Source organism: Lithobates pipiens, unplaced genomic scaffold (genome assembly GCF_037356315.1).
Source record: "Lithobates pipiens isolate NorthernLeopardFrog02 unplaced genomic scaffold, aLitPip1_a1.2 Scaffold_8, whole genome shotgun sequence".
Classification (NCBI taxonomy): domain Eukaryota; kingdom Metazoa; phylum Chordata; class Amphibia; order Anura; family Ranidae; genus Lithobates; species Lithobates pipiens.
Window position 1 is genome coordinate 490,661,217 of NW_027507903.1, and position 14,626 is coordinate 490,675,842.

Below are 14,626 nucleotides of genomic sequence, written 5' to 3' on the forward strand. Positions count from 1 at the left end.
GTAGGGGTTAAGTGTTCCTAGGGGTGTGTTACTAACTGTGGGGGGGTTGGGCTTTCATTTAGTGAACACTGATCTCTGCTCCAATCACATGGAGCAGAGATCAGCGTCACTAGTTGCTAGGCAGAATGGAGAAATGCTGTTTACTCTGCATTTCCTCCATTCGGCCGCTCCGTGAGACGATAGCGGGGATGCCCGCGGCGATCGAGTCCGCGGGTCCCGCGACCGGACTCACGGGGGTCCCGACCAGCGCGGGAGCGTGCTGCCGGCGGCGCGCTCCCAATGGCAGGGCGGCATTGAATATTGGACGTACCTGTACGCCAATATGCCTGCCCGTGCCATTCTGTCGACGTACATCGTCGTGCGCTGGTCGGGAAGTGGTTAAATAAAAGATTTGAAAAAAAATATTATATATCAACTTAAAGAAATAAGTACAAGTCAAAATCTGAACCCCTTAGGTTGAAGGGTATGCCCATCAGTGTCATCTACCAGTGCCCATCAGTGACGCCCATCAGTGCCCAGCAGTGCCACCTATCAGAGCCACCTATCAGTGCCACCTATCAGTGCCCATCAATCCCATCTATCAGTGGTACCTATCAGTGCCCATCCGTGCCACCCATCCATGCCACCCATCAGTGCCATCTTATCTGTGCCCATCAGTACTGCCTTATCTGTGCCTATTAGTGCCGCCTTAACTGTGGCTATCAGTGCCCACCAGTGCAGCCTGTCAGTGCCACCAGCGCCGCCTCATCAGCGCATTTCAATGAAGGAGAAAAATGACCTGTTTGCAAAATTTTATAACAAACTATTAAACATGATTTTTTATTTTTTATTTTTTTTGTTTGTTTAGCAAAAAATAAAACTCCCAGCTGTAATTAAATACCACCAAAAGAAAGCTCTATTTGTGGGGAAAAAATGATAAAAATTTAATTTGGGTACGGTGTTGTATGGCCGCGCAATTGTCATTCAAAGTGCATCAGCGCTGAAAGCTGAAAAATTGGTCTGGGCAGGAGGGGGGTTTAAGTGCCCAGTAAGCAAGTGGTTAAACGCATTGGCATATGGGGGTTCCACATTTGAAACACACCGCAGCTCCAGCGAGCTGCAAATAATAAGTATCCTTGAATAAGAAAAAATTCTCTTCTAAAACTATCTTTACTAGTTCCAAAAGGAAAGAATTCTGAGCAGGATTGTATATTTTGGATTTAATATGTAATTGTTGGCATACTTCAAAGCCAAGAGTATGTGGAATGCCTGTATACAAATTAGCTACATCCCATGTAAGCAGCACTTCATCGGGTGGAAGTGTGAGCTTTTAAATTTTATTCAGGAAATCCTAAATATCTCGTATATATGAATGAGTATGGACAATTAGTGGTGTCTAACACTTATCCATATATTTGGCCAAAGGCATGGTCGTTGATGCATTGCTGTACACGACCAGAGGGATTTTTTGGATCTTTGTGTATTTTAGGTAATACATAAATAATCGGGAGTATAGGATGTGCAGAAATGAAATAAGTTTGTGTATAATTATCAAGGATGTTTTGTCGTATTCCTACAATATTTTTTATTTTGTTTAAAACTCGAAATATGGGATTAGTCTCCAGACGTGTATATACTTTGGTATATGCCAATTGTCTGTAAATCTCCCTCTCATAATGTTTTGTATCTATTATCAATATTGAGCCCCCCTTATCAGCCAGCTTGATAGTGATCTCTTTTCGTGTAGACAAAGCAGTAAGAGCTGTAGCTTCCTCCCAACTCAAATTCTGTGCATTCAGTTTAAAAGCCTTCTGTGTGCAGTAGCCCCCCTAATACTTAGCTGAGCTCCATCTCTGTCCAGCGATGTTCAAGAGTCCCTCAGCCATCCGGGACTCTCCCCTCTGATTGACGGAGGCATGGCAGTGGCGCCATTGGCTCCCACTGCTGTCAAAGTGGGTTAGCCAATTAGGAGAGAGAGGGGGCAAGGCCGAACCACAGCTACGTCTGAGTGGACACACTTGGGTGCCCCCATAACAAAGTGCTTGCTGTGGGGGCACGCAAGAGGAGGGAGGGGCCAGAAGCAGTGAAGAGGGACCCAAGAAGAGGAGGATCCGGGCCACTGTGTGCAAGTCCACTGCACAGATCAGGTAAGTATAACATGTTTGTTTTTGTTTTTTTGTTTTTTTTTAAAACGAGACTTTACAATCACTTTAACAAAACTGCTCTTTTAGTTCTGTTTAGATCATTTCAAATAGGACTAAGCAGTGACTTTGAAATTTAGGAAATTGAAGGTTGTTCTCTAATTTTGATCTCCAGTGTAAAATATATATATATATATATATATATATATATATATATATAAACACATTAAGTGGATATAAAAAGTCTACACCCCACCCCTCCACCTATAATGTGACCTGTGCAACATAATTGAAAAACAAACTGAAATCTTAGTAAAAATAAAAAAATTTAATAATGTGATTGCATTAGTAACAAGGGATGTAGCTATGTTCAGAATTAAGCAGTCACATTCAAACTCATGTTAAATAGGAGTCCGTACATGCCTGCCATTATTTAACTACTTAACGACGGCGCTAAAGCCGAATGATGGCTAAAGCGTGGCTCGATAACTCCAGGAGGGCGTACATTGACCTTTTCCCAGAATCTTGCTCCTGTATGCCCCCTGGGGCGCACACCCAGAAACATCTGTGACTGCCGGGTCCTATCACGGATCACGGTAGATGGCCGCTGACAGCAGCCCTTTACCACGTGATCGCTCCGTCAAATAACGGAGCGATCACTTGTAAACAAACTGGCATCACGTCCGGTTCCTCTCTCCCCTCTCTGTACAGATCGGTACAGAGAGGGGAGAGGGGATAGATCAGATGCTGCTGCAGTGCTGTGGGCTGGATATGTAGTGCCCACAGCTCTGATTTGTGCCCACTCCAGCCATTCAGCAAGCTATCCATCCATCAATACTCAGCCAGCCATCCATCCATACTCAGCCAGCCATCCATCCATACTCAGCCAGCCATCCATGCTCAGCCAGCCATCCATCCATCCATCCATACTCAGCCAGCGATCCATCCATCCATACTCAGCCAGCCATCCATGCTCAGCCAACCATCCATCCATGCTCAGCCAGCCATCCATCCATGCTCAGCCAGCCATACATACTCAGCAATACTCATCCATGCTCAGCCATCCATCCATATTCAGCAATGCTCATCCATCCATGCTCAGTCATCCATTCATACTCAGCAATACTCATCCATCCATCCATGCCCAGCCATCCATCCATACTCAGCCAGCCATCCATACTCAGCAATACTCATCCATGCTCAGCCATCCATCCCTAATCAGCAATGCTCATCCATCCATCCATACTCAGCAATACTCATCCATCAATCCATGCTCAGCCATCCCAATCACCCCCATCCATACTCAGCCATACCCAGCAATACCCAGTCATCCCATCCGTACTCAGCCGTACCTGGCCGTACCTGGCCGTACCCGGCCGTACCCAGCCGTACCCAGCCGTACTCATTCATGCTCAGTCATCCCATCCATACTCATATGCAGCCATCCCCATCCATTGCTCATCCATCCCCATTCATGCTCATCCATGCCACTAGAGTGCCTCACAAAAGTGTAATAGGTAGTTAAATTAGATTTGACATTTATGCCCTAGAACGCCTGATGTCGCTCCCTGCATGTTCTGCCTCTCTATTTGGCCAGGCTGTGTAAAAGTCTCCCACGTGTTGTATCACCATACTTACAAGGAGTAGGAGAATCTATTTTGGGGTGTAATTTTTGGTATGTACATGCTATGTGTTAAAAATATTGTATAAATGAACAACTTTACGTAAAAAAAACAAAATGCATTTTCATTTTCTTTACACATTTTCCATAAACTTGTAGAAAAAATGACATGTTCAAAAGACTCATTATGCCTCATAGATTATACATTGGGTTGTTTTCTTTCCAAAATGGGGTCATTTTTGGGGCGTTTCCATTGTCCTGGTGCTCCAGGGCTCTCAAAAGTGTAAGAGGTAGTCAAGAAATTTTATATGTGTAATTTATGCTCCAAGAACGCCTGATGCTGCTCCCTGAATGTTGGGCCTCTGTATGTGACCATGCTGTGTAAAAGTCTCACACATGTGGTATCGCCATACTCAGGAGGAGTATTAGAATGTGTTTTTGGGTGTAATTTGTGCTATGCATATGCTGTGTGAAAGAAATAACCTGCTAATATAACAATGTTGTGAAAAAAATAAAAAATAATTCTTGATTTTGAAAAGAATTGTGGGAAAAAATGACAACTTCAAAAAACTCACCATGCCTCTTACTAAATACCTTGGAATGTCTACTTTCCAAAAAGGGGTAATTTTGGAGGGAACTTGTACTTTGCTGGCTTGTTAGGATCTAAAAAATGATATAGGCCGTCAGTACTTCAGGTGTGATCAATTTTCAGAGATTGGCACCATAGCTTGTGAACTCTATAACTTTCACAAAGACCAAATACACCGATTTGGGTTATTTTTTAGACATGTGCATTCATTTTCATCCGGATGCATTTTCGTCCGAATTTCAGGTATTTTCGTTTTCGTTTTGACAAACGATAACGAAAGTGCAGAATCCGAAAAACGAAAGATCCGACATAAATAAATGCTTTATTTTCGTTTTCGTTGTTACAACAGTTCGATATAGAATAGGAGATTCAACGTGATTCTGACAATAACAATCTGTGTCTATTGAACCTGTGGTCGAATGTACCTAACTTTACCTCCATTAGTCCAAGATTATATAGAGAAAAGATTCGACAGAGAGAAAATATTCGACATAGAGAGAAAAGATTTGACAGAGAGAAAAGATTCTGGAATTGGGTGGGGGAAGTAAAATAAAAATAATGATGATGATGAATGTTATTGGCTGATTGTAACCAAAGAGGAGGAGCAGTAAAATAGCTAGAACTAAGCACACACGTACAGCCAACTTAATTTCACTTACGATTGCTAGCAGAGAGAGACACAGACACTGAATAATTTCAGAAGACAGTCAATCTTAGCTGGTCCATTTGAATTGTCACTTGTCAGAGAACCCAAATTATTATTAAGCATAAGCACAGCAGCAGAACAATAGTGAAGCAAGCTACAGTTCAACTTAGCTTTTTCCTAATAATCTGCTGCTATCGTGTTAGTGTGAGAACCTTATTGTGATACTAGTGTTGCTGCTAGTGTTGTTGCGATAGCCTCAGAGGCTGCCTGTGTTGTTGGGGGGGGGGGGGGGAATTTATTATTATAGAATCTTGTTACCTGTCTGATCAGTGATCGCTATCACCAGTCCACCAGTTTCTGTTTGAACGATTATATAATATATATACAGAAACACTTGTAGATGGCCCAGGAACGTCCTCCAATGCCTCCATGTTGCTCTCACAATGGGTTGCCGCCGTATTCGAGACTTAGACCATTCATTCAACATGAACGACGGAGAATCGACAAAGCAACGAAAAACACACACGTTTATAATAATATTCGACAGAGCATCAAAACTGTACGACGCTGCAAACGTACATTTCTGGAGTCAAATGCTCCGCCTATAGGCTATATAGAGTTTAGCAGCTCTGTCGAATCTTCTTTATACATTCGACAGACACCATAAGCCTTCAAAGACAGATTTGATCATAATTCATGTGGATTTTTGGACTAATGCAATTTTTGAACGAAAAACTTGGGGAGTAACTAAATAAATTTATTTTTCGGACGAAAACGAAATTCCGAAACAAAATATTTCACTCTGCACATGTCTATTATTTTTACCAAAGAAATGTAGCAGTATACATTTTGGCCAAAATTTATGAAGAAAAATTACTAATTTTCAAAATTTCAAAAAAAGAACGTTCGGTCATTTTTTCTTTTATAGTGCAAAAAATAAAAAACCCAGAGGTGATTAAATACCACCAAAAGAAAGCTCTATTTGTGTGAAAAAAGGACAGAAATTTCATATAGGTACAGTGTTGCATGACTGAGTAATTGTCATTCAAAATGTGAGAGCAGCGAAAGCTGAAAATTGGTCTGGTTAGGAAAGGGGTTTAAGTGCTCAGTGGTCAAGTGTTTTAAGTGCCTCTGATTAACCCCAAATAAAGTTCAGCTGTTCTAGTAGGTCTTTCCTCACATTTTCTTCGTTGCATTCTACAGCAAAAGCTACGGCCTGCTGAGAGCTTCCAAAGCATCAGAGGGATCTCATTGTTAAAAAGTATTAGTCAGGAGAAGGGTACAAAAGAATTTCTAAAGCATTAGATATGCCATGAAACACAATGAAGACAGTCATCATCAAGTAGAGAAAATATGGCACAACAGTGATATTACCAAGAACTGGACTACAGAAACATTAAAGGAGCTGCAAGATTATCTGGCAAGTACTGGCTGTGTGGTACATGTGACAACAATCTCCCGTATTCTTCATATGTTTGGGTTTTGGGGAAGAATGACAAGACGGAAGCCTTTTCTTACAAAAAAAACATCCAAGCCCGGCTACATTTTGCAAAAACATATCTAAAGTTTCCCAAAAGCATGTGGCAAAATGTGTTATGATCTGATGAAACCAATGTTGAATTTTTTGGCCATATTTCCAAAAGATATGTTTGACGCAAAAACAACACTGCACATCACCGAAAGAACACCATACCCACAGTGAAGCATGGTGGTGGCAGCATCAAGCTTTAGGGCTGTTTTTCTTCAGCTGGAACTTAGTCAAGCTAGAGGGAATTATGAACAGTTCCAAATACCAGCCAATATTGGCACAAAACCTTCAGGCTTCTGCTAGAAAGCTGAACATGAAGAGGAACTTCATCTTTCAGCCTGACATCGACCCAAAGCAGACATCCAAATCAACAAAGGAATTGGCTTCACCGGAAGAAGAAGAACATTTTGGAATGGCCCAGTCAAAGCTCAGACCTGAATCCCATTGAAAATCTGTGGGGTGATCTCAAGAGGGATGTGCACAGGAGATGCCCTGGCATGTTTTTGCAAAGAAGAGTGGGCAAATATTGCCAAGTCAAGATGTGCCATGCTGATAGACTCATACCTAAAAAGACTGATTGCTGTAATAAAATCAAAAGGTGCTTCAACAACATATTAGTTTAAGGGTGTGCACACTTATGCAACCATATTATTTTAGTTTTTAATTTTTACTTCCATCCACCTAAAAGATTTCAGTTTGTTGTTTATAGGTCACATTAAAGGTGGAAAAGGTTCTGATATTATTTATCTTTGACTCGTTTGTTTACATCACAGAAGTCTGACATTTTAACAGAGGTGTGTAGACTTTCTATATCCACTGTATGTATATATATATATATATATATATATATATATATATATATATATATATAAAATCCAGAGGGTGAGGTGCACATCAGTCACAGTAGATCATGCATAGCAATCAAGCCTTACCACAGGCTTAAATGTAGAGAAAGTTCAAATGGGAGTGGTGCACAAAAATGATTTTATTTAGAAAAAATTTAAAAAGACATCAATGAGACATCTGTTCAATCAGGCAATCATAATAACAGTTTCGGGCTATTATAGATCACGCCCTTCTTCAGAAGTACATGCCTATACAATGATCACATATGTGACTGAATATATAGTTCACTAATGATTAATTAGAACAAACGAACAAGCTATCTGGAATCAATCAATTAATGAAGACATCATTATGTAACATCAAGCTTGAATATACCGTGATCTTGGAATCAAAATGTCACAGGCAGTAATGATAAATGCTCACACCTTGTGGGATATATCTATCAGGAATCCTAAAAAAAAATCAACAGATAATCAATTACCAAAAAGGTATCATAATAACAATAAAAATATAACTAGAGATGTCCAATGGTGCAATACAGATGTATATGCACCTCACCACACATCAATATCCACCACTGTAACATCATCTATGTGATAAATTGCACATGCAACTTCATGCATACAATATGCAAAAAATCACATATGTGACCATTAGCACACAAATAAGTGAGCAGTGCGAATAATAAAAATAAAATAAAGTATGATGAAATCTCTTGAAGTTATTCAGAGATATAAACATCTGTTAATACTCAAAGAAATAAGTATAAATCGAAGTCGGAATTTGACCCCTTCGGCTGAAAGGTGTCAACCCGGTGTATCCAGCTAACCTCTTCCTTTCTTAATGCCAATTCCCTATTGCCTTCCTGTCTATATTTGAGAATACCGTCTATTACCATAAATCTAAGTTGTGACACTGTGGGGGTAATTTACTAAGATGAATGCGCTGCACCGCATACCTTAATTTATGCGTCAGATAAATTATTAATTGAGCGTATGAACCGGCGCATACATAAGCGCAGCAATAATATGCCGGCGCACACGATAATAATATGCCATTGATAATAGCGCACGCTGTATCATTAACAGTCCATTCACACAGGGGCAACACGACTTGGAGCGCGACTTTGGGAGGCAACTTGGACACGACTTGAGTATGAATCACAGCGCGACTTACAACACGACGTGGGGCGACTTACAACACGACTTTAAGTCGCCCCCAGGCCAGGCGACTTTAATTTAAAAAATAAACGGCGTGGGTTCCCCTCCAAGAGCATACCAGGCCCCTCAGGTCTGGTATGGATTTTAAGGGGACCCCGCGGGAAAAAAATAAATAAAATGGCGTGGGGTCCCCCTCAAAATCCATAACAGACCCTTATCCAAGCATGCAACCTGGCATCGGCGTGCGCCGCAACTCATGACAAACCGTTTGTAAATCAGCCCCTGTGTGTCCCATTCACAAAGCACCGCGCAGCTCATGCATGCTCAGTAGGATACGGGCAGTAAAGCCACAAGGCTCCAATGCCTGTTTCAGTTTTTGGATCTGCTGACTTTAAAAAAAAACGTCCGGAACACTCCTTTAGGGACATAGGCGAGATATGATTCAACCACCGCAAGGTCAGACAACCCGCCATGATCAGACAACCCGCCGGACTTTTCAACAGAGGTCCGCCGGACTTTCCGAACAAGCAGACCTGCCCACACACGACCGGACTTTTCCACCGGACTTTTGAAATGAACACACGGAGTAAAGTCCGTTCATTTTGAACTTGGCTCCAGGTAGACGGAACTAGCGAAGGAAGTCAATGTCGCCACCTCCATCTGCGAGATTGACACCTCGCTAGCCCCGTGACCTGGTATGGATTTAAAGGGGAACCCCTACGCCGAAAAAATGGCGTTGGGGTCCCCCCAAAGTCCATAGCAGACCCTTATCTGAGCACGCAGCCCGGCCAGTCGGGAAAGGGGGTGGGGACGAGCAAGCGCCCCCCGCCTCCTGAGCCGTACCAGGCTGTGTGCCCTCAACATGGGGGTGTTTTGGGGAAAGGGGCCCTGCGGCTCCCCCACCCCAAAGCACCTTGTCCCCATGTTGATGAGGACAAGTGCCTCTTCCCGACAACCCTGGCCGTTGGTTGTCGGGGTCTGCGGGCGGGGGCTTATCAGAATCCGGGAGCCCCCTTTAATAAGGGCCCCCAGATTTCAGCCCCCTACCCTATGTGAATGAGTATGGCGTACGATGTACCCCTACCCATTCACCTGGGGAAAAAGTGTAGATAAAAAAACACAACACAGGTTTTTAAAGTTCTTTATTAGACAGCTCCAGGGGTCTTCTTCTGTCTTCAGGGGTCTTCTCGCCGGACTCCTCCGCTATCTTCTGCTCTTTTGCTAGCTCTTTTACTAGCGGAGGAGCCTGGCTTTCTCCTTCGTCGCTGCCGTCTGGGGGTCTTCTTCCGACTTCGGGGGTCTTCCTCTGACTTCGGGGGTCTTGTCCCGCTCTTCGGCTCTTCTTGCCGGGCCTCAGCTTTCTTCTTCTAGCTCTTTTACTAGCGTTGGCCTGGTCTTGCCGCTGTCGCTGCCGCCTTCTGCTTCTTCTTCTTCCTTCTTCTCTTTTTCCGATGTTGACACAACGCTCTCTCTGACCGTAATGGCAGGGACGCGTTGTGCGGCGACTTATATAGGGATAAGGGGCGGGGTCACCGGGTGATGTCACATGGTGACCCCGCCCCTTATGTCACAGTCCCAGCATCCTCTGGGACCACAGGCCCCCCCCTTCCCCAAATCACCCCCTCGCTCGTCCCCACCCCCTTTCCTGACTGGCCGGCTGCGTACTCGGATAAGGGTCTGCTATGGACTTTGGGGGGACCCCCATGCCGTTTTTTGGCATAGGGGTTCCCCTTTAAATCCATACCAGGTGACGGGCTAGCAAGGTGTCAATCTCGCCGATGGAGGCGGCGACATTGACTTCCTTCGCTAATTCCATCTACCTGGAGCCACGTTCAAAATTAACGGACTTTACTGTGTGTGGGCAAGTCCATTCATTTCAAAAAATTTCTTCAGAAGAGATAGACGTTTCACTGATCAGGTGTAACCAGATGTATCAACTTGCCTGAAGTGATCTAGAAGGTAGATGGAATACTCTTACCAGATGAGGTGGACTCGCCAGTCTTACGACAGTTGAGTCAAAAACGCTTGGGGTTCACACATGGGACCGGATGATGGATTGGAGGTAGTCAGACCAGATTCTAGGAAGACTCCAAACGATGGAAAAGCCGTGGGGGCGTCTCTCAGGATGTTCCTCAAGTTGTTCTCAAGGATGTTCTCTGATTGCATCCTCCTGAGTTACAATCTATTTTTCATAATTGTAAGTTTATATGATGTATATTTGCATGAAACGGTAAACAATTGATGATGATGAAGATGCTTTGTGAAGCTATATTTGTATGTAAAAATGTTCTTTCTTTTTCAGCAACCCATTGTTACTGCACTCTTCCAAGCCCTTGAAATAGCCAATAAAGGCGAAACGCGTTTGCATGGGATACTTGTATGATATGTTCATATACATGGTTATCTTGATTTACAAGCTATATTATATGTACACAGGGAGTGGTTCCTATCTTTGTGGGTATTTTTAGGTATTTGATGATGTGTTAATGTCAATGTTTGTCAAATGCTTCTAAAGGGGTCTTGCAATCCCCAGCTATGCAGGTTTTAAGAATTGTATAACAAAAAAACCCTTTTTTTAATCAATGATTGTGTGTTAATTATACTGAGGGGAGTTTCAATACCTTTTAAAGTCTCAGTTTTTTTTAATTACTTAATTTATTTGAAAGGACCTGCATTTCTAGTGGCCACTGTGTCATAATGTTGTTTGAGGATACTATCATATTTATAGAACAACTTGTTAGATTTTGTTCCCACTTGTCTCTAAGGTCCTCTGAGGGATTATGGACAGTAGGAAAAATTTGCACCCGTAATCCGAGGGGCACTATTTTGGCCTCTATATATTGCTTAAATTAAAAGTTATGCCAATATAGTCTAAGGCCGCGTACACACGGGCGGACTGTTCGTCCAACTTTGTCCGCTGAACAGTGTTTCAGCGGACAGTCCGCTCGTGTGTGGGCTTCAGCGGACAGTTTCAGCGGACAGTCTGACGAACAAAGTTTTTCGGAATTTCCGTAAGACTGTCCGCTGAAACTTGGTTTGAGCGGACAGTCCGCTCATGTGTAGGCTTGTTCGTCAAACTAAGTTCCGCGCATGCTCAGAAAGGATTTACACGCCGAAGGTTACATTGCAGTGTATAGGACTTCGAATCTCTCGTCCCGTCGTACGTGCCGTTCACGTCATCGCGCAAGTTTTCAGCGGACTGTTCGTTCGTCCTGTGTGGTCAAGTCCGCTCATGCTAATTTTGAGCGGACTGTTTGTCGAACTGTTTGACAAACAAAGTTGGGCGAACAGTCCGCCCGTGTGTACGCGGCCTCAATGTGTGCTCCAACGGTTGTTTTAACTGTGCCAAATAAGTAGTAATCTCATTATTACTTTTTTGGGTGTTTGTGGAACTAGATTTAATTTTGTCCGTAAATCGCATCCAGACCCGGTTAATTCTGTCATTATGAATATTGCACACTGGTGTAGTGCAGGAGAGATCCAATATGGACTCTACCCTGCACTTATTCAATGGACATTTAATTTGCGTCCAGAGGAGGTGAATACATAGGGGAAAAAATTATATATCAACACAATACCCCATACCCATGGGTGTTTTCTATCCTGTTATAAATTGTGTCACATAAAAAAGGGGTCTCTATAAGTGGCTAATCCAGCTATATAGCCCAAGATCATCAACCAAAAAATACACAGGCTCATCACATCTCTTCAAACCATGGGGAGACATTTATGCTATAACCCCTAGAAGACCTAAAATTGGAACAAACCCAGCAAGAACCACCAGAGGTTACATGGGCTATACTAGAGGGAATATACAAAAGCACCACTCAAGCAGCCAGAATTGGGTTTACGCACACAGCTTCATATGTTAAAGTTATCAGCAAATACACAACAGCGGGTACAGAAACCTTATAGTGTTAAGCCATAACCAACTTTACCAACCTTTGCAGATAAAGGAAGACCGAGAGATTGCTCCAAAATTCCCAGTGCTGAGAAGGGAGGAGGGAATATATATCAGATAAGAATACTAGATAAGAGTACTATAAAGTAAATGCCTCATTGCTAAATAACAAACACTTACCACAAAGTGCATACAATAAGGCTCAGGAATAGTGTAGTTCTAGCAAAGAAAAAAAGGCCATCTGCAAATCATCCGATAGGTAGACGCTGTCCAAAGGGGTGCCTCAGTCTCAAGAGGACCCGATCCCTCAGCAATGTCATTAACCCCAGTCATCATTAACCACTTCAGCTCCGGACCAATAAACACCTTAAGGACCAGAGGTCTTTTTGCAATTTCGCACTGCGCTGCTTTAACTGGTAATTGCGCGGTCATGCAATATTGCACCCAAACGAAATTTGCGTCCTTTTCTTCCCACAAATAGAGCTTTCTTTTGATAGTATTTGATTGCCTCTGCGATTTTTTTTTTTTGCGATATAAATGGAAAAAGAGCGAAAATTTTGAAAAAAAAAGATATTTTCTTCTTTTTGTTATAAGAAAAATCGAATAAACTAAATTTTAGTCATACATTGAGGGCAAAATTTATTCAGCCACATGTCTTTAGTAAAAAAAATGTCAATAAGCGTATATTTTTTGGTTTGCGCAAAAGTTATAGCGTCTACAAACTAGAGTACATTTTCTGGAATTTACACAGCTTTTAATTTATGACTGCCTAGCTCATTTCTTGAGGTGCTAAAATGGCAGGGCAGTACAAATCCCCCCCAAATGACCCCATTTTGGAAAGTAGACACCCCAAGGAAATTGCTGATGGGTATGTTGAGCCCATTGAATATTTATTTTTTTTGTCCTAAGGGATTGAATAATGACAAAAAAAAAAATTTTTTACAAAAAGTTGTCACTAAATGATATATTGCTCACACATGCCATGGTTATATGTGGAATTGCACCCCAAAATATATTCCGCTAATTCTCCCGAGTATGGGGATACCACATGTGTGGGACTTTTTGGGAGTCTAGTCGCGCACGGCACCCCGAAAACCAATCACCACCTTCAGGATTTCTAAGGGTGCAAATTTTTGATTTAACTCCTCACTACCTATCACAGTTTCGAAGGCCATAAAATGCCAAAATAGCACAAAACCCCCCAAAATGACCCCATTTTGGAAAGAAGACACCCCAAGCTATTTACTGAGAGGCATGTTGAGTCCATGGAATATTTTATATTTTGCCACAAGTTGCGGGAATATTACAAACTTTTTTTTTTTTGCACAAAGTTGTCACTAAATGATATATTGCTCACACATGCTATGGGCATATGTGAAATGACACCCCAAAATACATTCTGCTGCTTCTCCTGAGTACGGGGATATCACATGTGTGGGACTTTTTGGAAGTCTAGTCGCGCACGGCACCCCGAAAACCAATCACCACCTTTAGGATTTCTAAGGGTGCAAATTTTTGATTTAACTCCTCACTACCTATCACAGTTTCGAAGGCCATAAAATGCCAAAATAGCACAAAACCCCCCCAAATGACCCCATTTTGGAAAGTAGACACCCCAAGCTATTTACTGAGAGGCATGTTGAGTCCATGGAATATTTTATATTTTGCCAAAAGTTGCGGGAATATTACAAACTTTTTTTTTTTTTGCACAAAGTTGTCACTAAATGATATATTGCTCACACATGCTATGGGCATATGTGAAATGACACCCCAAAATAAATTCTGCTGCTTCTCCCGAGTACGGGGATACCACATGTGGGGGACTTTTTGGGAGCCTAGCCACGTACGGGACCCCGAAAACCAAGCACTGCCTTCCGGATTTAAATATAAAATGCTACCAAAAAACCTGTTAGCGATGGCAGGGATCAGGCCTGACTCTGCGATCGCTGCAATTATGTGTTTAGTGTTTTGTAAGTGACAGTGATCGATCGATACTGCACTTGGGTGGGCTGGGCAGAGGGGCAAAACGCAGGTGCTAGCAGGTATCTGGGCTGATCCCGCTAACAATGCGTTTTTTTGGAACCCTAAACTGCTGGGGACGCTAGTATAGATCTGATCAGATCAGATATTGATCTGTTCAGATTCTATAGCACTACGGGAGGTGTATGCTTTGCGTGTGGGTGTTAGCGGTACTGGCACTAACCTAGCGCTGCCT